Consider the following 15000-nt stretch of genomic DNA (forward strand, 5'->3'; position numbering starts at 1 on the left):
CTTTGAAAAGTAATACTTTGATTGAATCTCTTTTTGATGTGCAAAAGAGTAATTTTCTACGAAGTCCACTATAGATAGAATAGTTCCAAGTGGGAAAGTGTCTCTTAATCTTTTAAATTGTTCTGATTGCTACTTGGCAAAAAAACCATGGCATATGTATAGTTTTATCAACTTAAAAAAAAATTTCATAAATATTCTAATAGTTATTTCCTCTTCTACATAATCTAACCTTGCAGATACCTTTCCAAATTTTGTTTCAATTTTTTTGTACTTGTAACTCTTGCAATTTACCATCTTGCTCATGTCAGTATCTTCATCTCTCAAAGGCAATTTAGTCAAGTCTCCACACGTTCCACAAATTCCTTTTATGCAATTTATTTGACCGGTTGCATTATCATCTGATTTATCACATAAGATGGATGCTATGGATTGACTTGTTCATTTAAGAGGAGTTTTTTCATAAGCATCACTATCTTCTCTAATTTTTGAAAACTTTGTTTACCTTCACATAATATGGCCTTAACCATTCAAACATGATTTGTCCAATCTTTATATGAGGGTTTGTTTTAGTAAACAACACATACAATTCATTTTTTGTTGTGTCTATCCAATGTTTTATATGGAGATTATAATGATCGGGGCCAATCCTTTTCTTGAAAACATCTCTACTATTTGATGAAGGATGAGTATTATCATTCCAAAAACTTGTCATGAAGTTCCTAACAACATCTTCAATTCTATCAGAATTAAGATCTCTACACATAATTGTCCAATTCCCTTTTGAGGTAGTATCATCCAAACTCTTTATCCTTTTAACATATTTTGATATTGTCCTTCTACTAAAACCAAACTCAGATGACAGTGAAGAGATTTGTCTTTTTTGAGGCAATCTTTCATTTACTAAAGATGTCAATATCACTCTTCTTGAAATGGTCTTATCTACTGTTTGAGATTTTTTACCAATGTTCACCAAACCTTTCGTAACATTATCAACAATAGATTTTTGTAGCTGAGAAGTTTTCCTCTTTTGACTTGTATCTATACCCAACAATTTTAGTGGATCTATTAAGTCTTTGCGAGTAAGTACAATTGATAACAATTGAACTTTCTGTAGTGTAGTATCAAGATTGTAGAAATGAGACATTATTTATTTTGCACTTTTAATTATTGACCTCCTTTTAGTATGTCTAGGTTCTTCACTTAGACATTTCAACTCATCCACATCCATTTCAAGTAAATGATCTAAATTTTTATAAGTAATATTTCTCTTCACTTGTTTACCTAGATCCACAATATTCTCATCCATACCAGTGGTAGGAGGTAAGGAGCCTGACCCCTCTCCTTCAACCTCCATTGGTTCAACTTGGGCAAGCTCCTCCTTATGTTCATCAACTATATTGTGTTCTGCACATAATTTTAGATGACATAGAATATTTTTAATGTAATGAAATTGCAAGTTTAATTTGAATCCAAATTTTCAAGACATTTAGTAAGACATTTAAAAATTATGTCAAATAGGTGGACTATAATGTCATGTATTTAAGACCTATTATTGCATAATAGACCTCTTAATATCACATGTAATAGGTCCTAATATGATCTACATAATATAGGTCTGAAGGGGACTCTTGAGTATAATGTGAAATGTTTTTGCATACATGAAGTCATATAAATAGAACCTATTATGACATAATAGGTTCTAAATTTATGTCAAATTTAAGACCTATAATCACATAATAAGTCCTAATATCACATAATAGGCCTTATTATTACTTAATATGATCACGTACGCATAAACATTTCACATTAATATACTTGACTCCCCTCAAGATAGATATATTATGTGATATTAAAGGACCGATCACATGATTTTAAGTACCTGTCTTAAATATGATATAAGTTAGAACCTAAATTATGACATAATATGTCTTATTAAATTTATGACTTAATACAAGACCACATATGCAAAAACATTTCACATTATACTTGACTCCCCTTAAGACCTATATTATGCAAATATTAGGACCTAAATTATGCAATAATAGGTCATTAATTTATCACATGTACATAATAGGCCCTAATATATCATAAATATAGACCTCTTAAGGCCCAGACTCAATTATATAATGTGAAATGTTTAAATTGCATACATGATCATGTTATTAAGTCACAATAAGACCTATTATGTCATAATAGGTTCTATTATGTCATATTTAAGATAGGTATTATCGCAGATAATAGGTCTTAATATCACGTAATAGGTCCTAGTATCACATAATATAGGTTTAAAGGGGGATCAAGTATAATATGAAATATTTTTGCATACAGTTGAAAACAAAGAAGAAACAATGTTTGTTTGTTTAAAAGTGTTTGATTGTTTTGATCATGCAAACACAAATCCTAGGGCTGGACGAGATAGTAGTTGTTGAATCTCACTTGGCGGGTTACCCCGAGCTATGCAATTCAAAGCGGATACTTAGGTGCTTGACCCCACTAGCTCCCCTTCACGCCACTCACTTCTTCGGAACAGCTAAGAACTAGTCCCCAAGAAAACTCCCCATGGTGAACTTTGTATCTCTACTAAGAACCACAAGAATGTGAGTCACTTCAGAGGTCCAACCTCCTACACCAACAACTAGAAGGTCATTGGATTCTACTACAAAATGTGTCTAGTAAGGGCATCCATTCGGGTGGCTATAATTAACAGCGTGTTATAGTCTGTTAAATGGAAGGCCTCCCAACTTATAGAGGTTGTTCTCTATAGGGTTAATGGGGAGTCATAACGTCGTTATAGTAGCATGTAACACCTGTTGCTTGCAACTTTCCTCACAAACACATTTATTTATAGTGGCTTGGAAGAGCTTGGCTTTAGCTTGTTACCACTTTGGGTCATTCCCTCTCACCAAGCCTTAAGGGCTACTAGGGAGGCAGACACCTTTTTAAGGATAAAACAAAAAGAGCCTATTGTTGAAGATACAAAAGACAAGTTTGTTAAATTTAGAGCACCAATTGAAGTTTTTGCTAAACTATAAAGACACATGGTTTCAAAATTTAAATTAAATTATAAATTATAAATAATAAATGAGACAGAGAGGGGTCGTAAAGATCTAAATTTTAAATTAAAACTATGATCTATTATAAATGGACTTAATTATATAGGAGAAAAAGTCAATTACACAACAAGCAAATTAATGGAATTTGAAATTTGCAAATACACATATTTTTTCAAATTAAAGCATAATTAATTCTAATTAAAATGAGATTATTTTTAATCCTACTATTTTCAATTAATTTAATAAAAATAACATCATTTAGAATTAATTAAGATAAAATTATTATATAAATCAAATCAATTTAATTAATATTATTTAAATTAATTTTCATTAAAAATATTAGATAAAAAATATTTAACTAATACTAACAAATAAACACAATTTTTGGTGCGTAATACATATAAAATTAAATAAAAATAAAAATAAAAATACATACTTGCATCATGATATCTTTGCCTTCTTTGTTCTCGATATCTTTGTTTTGTTTCGGGAGAATAATTCTTTGAAGTCTTATTTTGCCTTCTCTTTTTGTTCCCCATGCTTTTAAAAAAACCTTCAAATATCTTCAAATTATTGCCCTCAAAATAATTTTCAAACGTCTTCTTTCATCCAAAAATGTGAATTGTTTTAATCATTTGTGTGTTAAAAAATGAAAAAAATTACGTATATTTATATGACTTTTACTAAAATGTAAAAAAAAAACAATTGAGTTGGCCAGGGTTCGAACGAACGTTGACAGTTAGAAAAGGTTGGGTTTGTTTGAACCTAGCTGTTACATAAATGTGTGTGTCATAATTTTGCCTGGGGGTTCGATCGAAGGGGGGTTTGTTCAAACCCCTTACTCCCCTTCACTCGAACCAGTGTTCATTCAAACCCTCTTGTTAGAGGTCTCTCCCCAAAAATTTCAGAGTTCTGAGGAATTTTCGCTTTCGGACCTCTAGTTCAAGGCACAAATGAAATAATCTTGATAACCCAAAAATATTCGATGGTACTACTTGGAGCAAGATTTCCAATGAGTGTAATATTATTACATTGTGAATTTATTATGTTTTTGTTTTTTTAATTTTATGGAATATTGGTTTTTCACCGAACATGAACTTCTTTGTTCAACGCATTGGGAAAAATAGGAAACTAATTCAAACCAATTCTGAAAAATATCTATGCCCCAAGTATTGATGTCTTCTTTCTAACAAAAATAAATAAAGTTGAATTTTGATATATATAGAACAAGTTATGTGTTCAAACTTAAACCTATGTCTGAATTATGACTAGTTGGACTTCAAAACTTAATAAAATGAAAAATATTCAACATATCACTATCAAACCAACTGCAAGCAAACCAAAATTCAAAATAATCGAGTTTTTAATAATTTATAGAAAAAAAGTTATGCGTTTCAAGAGGCACATCACTCTTAAAAAATGTAGTTTGTTGTAAAAAACTACTTTTCGAGGGAGATGGAAATTTTTTTAAAAATCCTTGAAAAACATTTGAAAAAAATATATAGAATCTAAAGAAAAAAATGCTACAAATCACTCATTTACATCATTTTCAAATTTTTAATAGTTTAAAAGTTATAGTTCTCGGAAGTTGAAGATTATTTTAAAAATGTTCATCTCAGTGTCAAAAGTGGCAAAAAGGTGGGAACCATTATTGTGAGTTCACCCCATGTGAACAAATGACAAAAGGTCTATGCAAGGAAAGAATTTGAAAGTCTAAAGAATCGATTATCAACAATAGAAACGAGACAAAAGAAAATAGTAGTCAAGAACAAAGAAATTGAGAATGCAACAACATTCATGGTAGTTGTGATTAATGGGGAGTGTTGGAGAGAGTAATGCCAACTACCCCAACCATTCAGTCACTTTTGTATCCAGTCAATCCCAATATTAAATGCAAACAGTGAAAACAAATCTTTATAAAAATTTGAATGAATCAGTCCTTGTCGTATTTGTAGTTTGATAAATGTTATTTTATGCAAAATTCTGGAAGATTCTTCTAGCTACCTCCAGCTTCTAGAAAAATCTAAAAAACCTCAATTAAAAGAGACATTTGTTATCAGTGCAGTGATGAATGAAAATATGGTTTGTTAAATGAAAAATTTGTCTTCATTGTGTAGCTTGAATGCGGTTGAAGTCGAGTTTGGCCAATTCTAAGTACTTGTCTTTACTCGCATATGGCAGTCTGTAGGTTGTGTATCACAGCCAACCTAAATTAGCGGTATGCGCACTAGAGACAAATTAATGAAATCTTCTAGGTCGTCCGCGATGTTTAGAAAGTCGTCTTCATTCCTATTAATGAAGTCTTCGTTCACAGGATGCACAATCACGCTGATGAGATTGAGAAAGTCGTCTCGAAAGTCATGCTTCTCGAGAATGTGATTAGACGAGGATTAAATTAAATGCAACGACCTTTTAAAAATTTATTTCTTCTATATCTTTAGCAATACACTAGTCTCATGTTAATATTTTTTTTTCTAAGATGTTCAAAAAAACACATATTAAACTAATTTTATTTGCTTTGATTAGATTATTTTTATAGGAAGGAATATTTGAAAACGAAACGGCTTAAATCACACACATTAAGCTTACATTTGTAGGCTTAAAAGTGTCTAACATTCAGAGTTGACTGATATTTATTAGGCTTAATATGTTGCTTAAAGTGTGTGGTTGTTGGAAATAGCATAGAACACAAAAAACAAAGTAAGGAGATAAACAGAGCAGCACACAAGAAAGACAAAATTTTCATTTAACAAACCATATTTTCATTCATCAGTGAACTAATTACAAATGTCTCTTTTTATTGAGGTCTTTAGATTTTTCTGGAAGCTGGAGGTAGTTGGAAGAAACTTCCAGAATTTTGCATAAAATAATATTTGTCAGACTACAGATACAACAAGGACTGATTCATTCAAATTTTTACAAAGATCTGTTTAGGTTATGGAGATTTTAAATGAGAAAGAAAATGCAATTAATGGGAAAGTTAGGCCACAACTAAGAAGAAAGAGCCTCTAGAGGAAATGAAGAAGATGCTAAGGAGAAAAACCCAACTGAAATTGTGGGTTGAAAGTGATGAAAGATTGCTCAGTCGTTGTCAAAGGAGACACCATGCATGTGAAGGTTGAGGCTCCAAAATTCGAAAATAAGGTGAGTCTGTCTAGCTATGATTTTGTCTTAATCTATAAGAGTGTTTGGCAATCCATAGATTTGAGAAAGTTGGTAATAGTTCTGATGAATGAAAAGTAGAAGGAGTCGCGGTATTTAAAGATTGCTACTATTAAAAGTTAGATTTTGTTATGCTAAAGAAAAGAGGGTATTGTGTAAGAAATTTTAGTTGAAAGATTGGTTGATATAGTTACAGAGGAAATCACAAATCAGTGAAGATACGTGGTACTACTAAAATCATAAAAGCCAATCTATCAAGGTCAGTTAAAATCTTTTGTCAATGGGAAAGATAGGTAAGAAGGTGAAGAAAGAAAATGAGAATTTAATTTGTGAGATGGATGCTTTAAAAAATGAATTAATGGAAATGAAGAAATCAAAATTAGAAATGATAGAAATCATAAAAGAGAAACAAGCTGAAAAATGTAAACTTTTAGATGAGAATTGTAAGCTTGAAAAAACATTGAATAAAGTAAAAGAGAAAAATCAAGAGCTGAAGGACAAGTTAAAGTTTTTTGATGAGATTAAGAAAATGAATAGAGAGCTAGAACGAAGAGTAAAGTTGTTTGATGACTTAGAAGAGAAACTAAAGAAAGTAGAAGAGGAGAATAGTTTATACAAGAAGGAAATATCAAAACTAAGACAAGAGAATGAAAGTTTGAAGAAAAAGCCACTTGTTAGTGATGTTTCATGTGACACAAGATTTGTATTCATCATTTGTTAAAAGTGATTTAGCTGAAACTATTTGTGATAAAGAATGTCAGAAAGAAGATGACAATGTATTTGCAAATATTGCTAGTTGTGATATTGATAAAAAATGATGGTTTGAAAAGAATGTTGTTTTCAAAATCATGAAGAAAACGGGATATGAAGGTAAAGGTTTAGGAAAACATGAACAAGGAATCATAGAACCTATTGAGCCAATAATCAGGCCAAAGTATTCAAGGCTCTTGGATATGTCACAAGAAAAGAAAATGATTCTACAAGTTTAAGCAAGTCAGTCCAAGGAAGAAATTGTATTAGGTGTTCTCATTGAATAAAGAAGGACACGCGAAAGAGATGTGTTGGGATTTGCATCCATGTAAATTTTATGGTTTGAGAAATCATTCAAAAAAAATGTGTTGGAAGAATGAATCCATGACAGGTTGTACAAAAATGAATTGTGGATGGACCTATGGATCTAGTTGGCAAAAACTCACAGGTATGTTCAAAAGGTTATACAAATGTTCATATGTGAAAGATAATAGAAGTCATGAAAGATTTGAATATTCAAAATTTTGAAAAATGTTTTGTGTCAAAAGAAATCACTGTCTAACAAGACATTTAGAGATTGTGAAGATGGAGGAAGTTTCAGAATGTTTTGAAGATTTGAGACTGCCAGAGCAGTTGAGGAAGCCAAACAAATGACAAAAGGTCTATGCAAAGAAAGAATTTGAAAGTCTAAAAAATTGATTATCAACAATAGAAATGAGACAAAAGAAAATAGCAGTCAAGAACAAAGAAATTGAGAATGCAACAACATTCATGCTCTGTTTAACCTCTTTATATATACTATTCAGATCTGTGTGTAGCTTGAATGCGGTTAAAGTCGAGTTTGGCCAATTCTAAATACTCGTCTTTACTCGCATATGGCAGTCTGTAGGCTGTGTATCATAGTCAACCTAAATTAGCGCTATGCGCACTAGAGACAAATTAATTGTAATAAAATTTTATTATCTTTCCATATTTGCACAAAGTTTTATTATCTTTCCATATTTGCACAAAGGTTTATTATCTTTTGGAACAACAATTTTATTTTAGTGAAGTTAGAATTTCAGCAATCCGTAATAGTAATCTATTGCATCAGCGGTTCGCACAGACACTTTTTAATGGACCCACGTGCCTTGATTCTTGGACTTTCAAGATCCCATAACACTGGGAAATCTGTTACAGCGATGGTTCATACAGAGACTTTTTAATGGAATCTTCAAGGTCCTCCGCGGCATTTAGAAAGCCGTCTTCCTTCCTGTAAATAATTTGCATTATCCGCGCCGTGTTGAAAAGAAGTGTTCTGTAACGCTTGGGTATGTCTGCACGCATTAAAAAGTGGTAGCTCAATTGAGTAAGAGCCTCTTCGTTCACTTCTTCCATGTAATTCAGGGCCTCTTCTTCAGTGCATCCAGGGTGCTCATTCATGTAACATTGTACGAATGAAGCCAATTCCCCGCGATCTCTTTCCCTCTAAATCACCGCAGTATAAAATACACACAACGTTTAGATTTTTAATATATTCAAACGTTGATGACGATCATGAACACAATCAAATTCAGAAGCAGGATATTAGTATGAATTGTCGAAAGGATCACCTGGAAAGTTCTGAAATCGTTCATGAGACGGCCTGTCTCACTGACGAGATTAAGAAAGTCAAGTTTCCCGAGAATGTGATCAGGAAGAATGTCTCCCGTAGAAAATATTGGCGTCAGGATAGTTGATTCCATTGCTATCGACACTTTGGCATTCTCCCAATATTCATCTAATAATGGCGGATAACTTCTTTCCATCCATTCTCTTTCTTTTGTGAAACTGAACAACAGATTCAACCACTGAACCCCGCAACAGACAAAAAAAAAAAAACTAATCTTGTTAAACTATAATTCCCCTCTTCTTCAGCTCAACTCTGAATCTGAATCGATATTGAACATGTAGTCAAAATCAAACAAGAGCCAACGAAAAAAAGATTCACTCTAAAGGAACACAAAGTTGAGTTCAAAATTTTCTTTTGGTAGAGACGAAATCAGTATTTACCTGTTGGCGCAGGTAAGGAAGCACATCACGTCCTTGAACCTCCCGTGCACGTTCGGATATATCGGTCAAAGTATTATAGAAACCCATGAAAACTATTTTCATGTCCTCCGGCAATTGGTCGATTTGCAATGGATCCCATCTGCGCCGAAAAGACGAGAGTTAATATGGCCAATTTGTCAACATAAGATGGGGATTGAATGTGCTGACCTTTCGAAAGCTTCATTGAAAAGCTTGAGTTGTTCCAGAGTTGCATAGGTGTCATAGAGGTCGTCTGTGATAACACCCGGGATTCCGGCTTTTGTAAAATCGAGTCTACAGTCGGTGTATTGTTGTTCAAACATCACCACTGAAGAGGTCCAGTAAACTGCCACTTCTCTGTGACGAGTAAAATCCAACTGCGGGAATTTGCATTCCTTGTACCATCTTTAACAACAGAATAATCTCATGTTAACATCTTTTATCAAAGATCTTGGCAAAAACAAGGATTATTCTAATTTTCTTGCGCTTTTATTAGATTATCTTTATAACAGGGACTATTTCTCACTCTTTTTTAACTGCTTCATTTTTACCTCTTTATATGTTGTATTTCAGATCTGAGTTTAGCCTGAATGCGGTTGAAGTCGAGTTTGGCCAATTCTAAATACTTGTCGTTGCTCGCTTTTGGCAATCTGTACGGCATGCATTGCAGTCAGCCTAGATTAGCGGCATGTTCACCAGAGACAATTTAAGCAATCAGACTATATAATGTTCACTAGATACAAAACAAACACTGTATCTTACCGATATAATGTCTTCCCCAGCCATAGATCATCGGGATTAAACGCTACTATGTGATTTCTAGCCATCAGCCTTGGCATATTTCTATTCCACCGAGCAGACAGCATATTCGATCTGGAGAAATATGAAAAAAATATTGGAAATCAGATTTTTGTTTTTTATTTAAGAAGTTATTCACAGAATAGAATTTCAGAGAAACGAACAATTCGCAGTACCTCTTGGCGAAGGTTTTCCTTCACAGCCTTCGCCTGACAAAAGTTCTTGCTTTCCAGGGATCTGGCCAAGTAATCTTCTGCAAATGCACCGATTTCTCTCATTACGTTTTCGCCCGGACAGTTAAGCTGTGAACATCTATACAGGCTAAGTATGGCGATTATTCCTGCGCAGTTTTCGTCACCGGACCGCTTAGAAAGCTCTTCAGCCTCGCTTTTGATGTTTTGCAGAGCGTCTGTCAATTGAAATTATTTAAGGTTAAGACAGATCTAATTATTCTGGAAATTAAAGACTCAATTAAGCTTTGAAAGAGTATTCATATGAATCATTTGCATACAAATACATGTATACCAGAAGATACAGTGTAGCCGAACGTTCTGAGAAGCCTGAAGGCAGTGGCTGTAATATCAATATCTGGAACCAGGCTCTCTCTTCCTAATCCAATGCCTCTTTCACTCCAGTAACTACCGTACGTTTCCAAAGCAAGGTGTCAAAATTAAATCAATAATCTGGACTTTTACATAAAAATCACAACAGAGGAGACACTGTTACTCACTGGAACACATAGTCCATGGCCTGTTTAATCTCCGTTTGGAAATGGCGTTCGAGGCCAAGACTTTCAACACTATCCACGGCTCTCAGACGCTCCGCTATATCCACTGGATAAATGCTCGGTACTGTAATGCCAACATTTTAGTTTTAGAATCCGATATTCTTTCAATAATGCTTTTGAGTGTTGAGTACAACAATTACCATGGTCTCCAAACTTTGCAACAAGGCTTGTCAAAAACTTTAGGCATTTGTTGTCTCCTGTGTGCATAAATACGCAAGCTGTAGATGCTGGGGAGCTTGAGAAAGATCCATCCTGGGATTCCACTTTCAGGATATTTTTCCAATCTACTACTTCTTGTATCCCTTCCAGACACTGCAACATTGTTGAGGGATGGCTGTGCAGCTCTTCAAAAGATACTCTAATTCACAATAATGTTATTCAATCACTTCCATCTTCAGTTTATGCGTGTCTTAAAACATGACATATCACGAACAGATAATAGCAAAAGATTACTTTTTCAATTCGGAGTCCCGCTTTTCGTTGCTTTGCTTTATGATAGATACCTCATAAGGAAGATCTAAACCCAAAAGTTTGGCTTGATTTAACAGCGCAGGAAAGACTATCTCGAATCCTTTCGATCGATGATAACCTAGTGCTTCTTTAATAATTCCTTCTGTATTACTCTTTAAGAACTCAATACCTGCTATGGCCCAAAAATTAAACTTTTCAAGGTAAATCTCATATTTCAATCATGCCTCTTGTAAGGTAACTTGAAAATATCTGAATTAAACTATCCAATGTAAAAACAATAACTACTAAAAACAAAATTCCAAAATCTGGAAAAAAATGCGCATAGGTCTATGGATAAAGGTGTTTGGCCCGTTGGCGCAATGACAGCACTATTAGAAGAAGTTAATTTCATCTATTCATTTTTATTTTATTTATTTATTTATCTATTTATTTTTTTAAAAAATTTTTTTTGAAACAAATAGCATAAAGTATCTATCTCCTTGTTTATTTCCACGCATGCAGAGCTATGTGTTTAATCTTTTAATCAGTGGAACTACTACTTCCATCGCTCATGAATTTGCTATGTAATAGTTAGAAGGATCGATGAATCCTCTATAAATAAAATAGGAGTTGTAATGCATTTTAGTATGAATCAATAAAGATTTAGTTTTGTATGTTGTAGCATACATTAGGAGAATATTGAAGGATCTATTACAAGCACAAGAGGAGCCTACACCAGTGTTCTGTGACAACAAATCAGCAATTGTATTATCAAAGAACCACGTTTTTCACCAAAGGAGCAAGCACATTGATACTAGATATCACTTCATCAGAGAATTGGTCAACAATGGAGAAATCTATATTGAATTTTGCAGATCTGAAGATCAGTTAGCTGATATTTTAACTAAAGCACTACCTAGAGAAACCTTTGAATATCTACGAGAAAATTTGGGAATGAGTGGAGCTAAAATTGTTAGTAGAAGAAATTAAGGAGGAATTTTGACTCCCCCTTAACACTTAATCATTAAAAAAACAGTGATCTTACTCATGCACGATACTTTGGTCTTTGGCTCCTTCAATTTTCTTCTCCACCAATAAGTGATTCCACACTTTTCCGTTGATCAGAATTAACGAAAAGTGTGGAATCACTTATTGGTGAAGAAGAAAATTGAAGGAGCCAGAGACCAAAGTATCGTGCATGAATAAGATCGTTGTTTTTTTAACGATTAAGTGTTAAGGGGGAGTCGAAAACCAGTAAAGTTGAGGTTTTAGAAATTTATAAGAAAAGGGGATTGGTGTAAGATTTGGTCATGGTGAAGCTGTAGATTAAGGGGGGAAAGCACTACTTAGGCTGTAGCTGAAGTTGAAGACTTAAAAAAGAGCATTTTGTTTCTATATGAAAGCAATGTTTGAGGTCAATTAGGCTTTTGATAGTAAGATTCCCGAGCAAGCATATGTAGTGTGACTTCAAGGGAGGTGTTGATAAAATTGAATCATACCTTAACCTACAATGGACTGGTAACCAAGAGGGCCAGAGCTCGTGGTAAGAGCATCCCAATAATAGCATGGGATTTCCTAGGTTCGATCTCTAGATTTAGAAGTTTTTCAATGCAGCAGCATGAGTGAAAGAGACTAAGAATGTAATCAGAGTTAGCAGTCAAAATTAGCAGTCAAAATTAAGGGGGAATGTTGGAAAGAATAATTTCTCCTGCCACCGTCTACATGCAAGCAAATCCTCCATGCAAACGTTTAGATCTTCCATGCAAGCAGCCAAACTGAAGATTTGATATAATTAATAAATTGATCTTACGTCTGCTCCATGCATGCAGCTGAGATCTCTAACCTCCACGCATGCACAGTTTCCACAGTTCAAACAGTTACTTTTGTATGTCAATCGGTGGATTAATCTTCCCTTCCACCGCTCATGCATTGGCTAAGTAATAGTTAGATATTTCAGAAGGATCGATGAATCCTCTATAAATAAAAGAGGAGTTGTATTGCATTCTAGTATGAATGAATAAAAGATTTCGTTCTGTATGCTGTAGTATACGTTGAGCTATTTGTTTCTGTTATTTTGTAATTTTTCATTCCTTCAAGCACAGATGGAAAGACAAGGAAAAACGAAATATGTAATTACCTCTGTTCACTTGGTTATTTCCAACGCCCCAGAAGGCTAGAGTAACTATGCAGGAAAGAGTATTGAGTAATCTATCACAAGCTAAAAAAAGACGATTCTCTCCCCAAGAACCGTCGGGTAACTGACTGTGAAGAATCCAGTCCACCATTTGAGGAAACTGGGGTTTAGCGGAGCCATCAATTGCAGAAATCCTCGCTACCCATGCAGTATCGTATGGAGACGGACTTGTTTCCCCATCTTCCATCGAATTAAATATAGCTTTGATCTCTGCAACCAGTTCCTCTATTCTCTTATCCATCTTATCCATCTCATCCGAGGGTGCCTGAAACAATAACAGGAAATTAGATTTTCAGATTTTCTCTGACACTGCATCTTTTATTTCCTCTTGGGTTTTACATATATCCGATACAAATTTAATATAAGTGATTAAGTGATCTCTACAGTTTATTGTATAATTTTTTACTTCTTTCATTTCAATGATAGATCAGAACGTGTAATTCATAAAATTGATATAAACTAAAATCTGAACGACTACTGATAAATGTTATCCACAAGTTCTCAAAAAATTGCTAATAAAAACCTGTTCTATCTATATTCAGTTCATACTTAATACCTCAAATGTTGAAACAGATTGAACGTAATCTGGCTTCCCGTAATAAGCTGCAATAATGACAGCCTTAAATTATATAACACTCAAATACTTCACTAGTTTAAACACAAAACTCTATAAAATAAAGCAGATGGTGTGTATTTTCTGATTGCCATTACCCTGAAGAGTCTTCGCATCCTCTCCGACAACAGCAGAAGGGATGTTCCGCCAAGCTGCAAATGATGCAGAGAAACAATAATAATTAAATATTATAATCTTTATATTTTTTAATCTATGCAAAATATATTGATAAATTTTAAATTAAAAAAAAATCTTTACCCAGACTCTTTGTACGCGAGTAATTTCCAAAACGCAAACATCCATGGGCTTTCATTGAAATCCGCCGTGGAGATTTTGTGTTAACCTGAGAAACTGGAATGAGCGGTGTAAACAAAATTGAGGCCATCTTTAACAAGTTAGATATTTCCTTTGTATTGACTTTTGTGTTTAACAGGCGTGAGGAGTAGAGACCCTTATAGGGTTGCACTTGCCATGCCACGACAAATTCTGAATCCTACAATATTCGAATTTGTATAATATTTGTTTGATTAGGTAAAATCTATTAAATTAATATTTGATAAGATTGAATTATTTATAATAAAATATATAAATTAATTAAGAATTTATTTAAATTCTTTGGTTTGATTTGATGTTTGTTTCAATATGTCAATTGTATCTTATTATTATCTAAAATAATAAAGATCATATTTAAACATTTCATGATATTGAAAATCAAATTTGATCAGTTATAATTAATTTGTTTTTAACTTAAGATACAATTAAACACTCACCAAAATTCATACCAAAAAAAAATTAAACATACCTAAAAAAAGCATCCTTAAAAAGAAATATTTCAAAAAAGACATAAATAGAAAATGAGAAGTCACCAATCACTTCATAATTAGTTTTATAAAATCTTCAAACAAACATATATAAAAAAAATTTCATAAATTTTATTACGCGCTTCAAACAAGACTTTACAGCTTTATTTTATATAGCATATACAATATTGATAATTTTTCATCACAAATGTAATCCTAAAGGTTGATTTAAAAACTCACACAAATAACTTTTTTTAAACACTTTCAACAACTCTGACTCTGGAGGAAAAAGAGTGCAGACAAAATGCAGAATCATTTGAATATATAAAAAGCTTAACAGCTAT

The 15000-nt window shown here is 33.2% G+C and overlaps 1 pseudogene; it reads right to left on the bottom strand.

Annotated features, from left to right (window-relative positions):
* Positions 1–8030: 8030 nt before the first annotated feature.
* Positions 8031–14268, bottom strand: LOC131078746 (bifunctional levopimaradiene synthase, chloroplastic-like; annotated as a pseudogene).
* Between the last annotated feature and the right edge of the window lie 732 nt (positions 14269–15000).

This window comes from Cryptomeria japonica, chromosome 7, assembly GCF_030272615.1.
Source record: "Cryptomeria japonica chromosome 7, Sugi_1.0, whole genome shotgun sequence".
Taxonomy (NCBI): domain Eukaryota; kingdom Viridiplantae; phylum Streptophyta; class Pinopsida; order Cupressales; family Cupressaceae; genus Cryptomeria; species Cryptomeria japonica.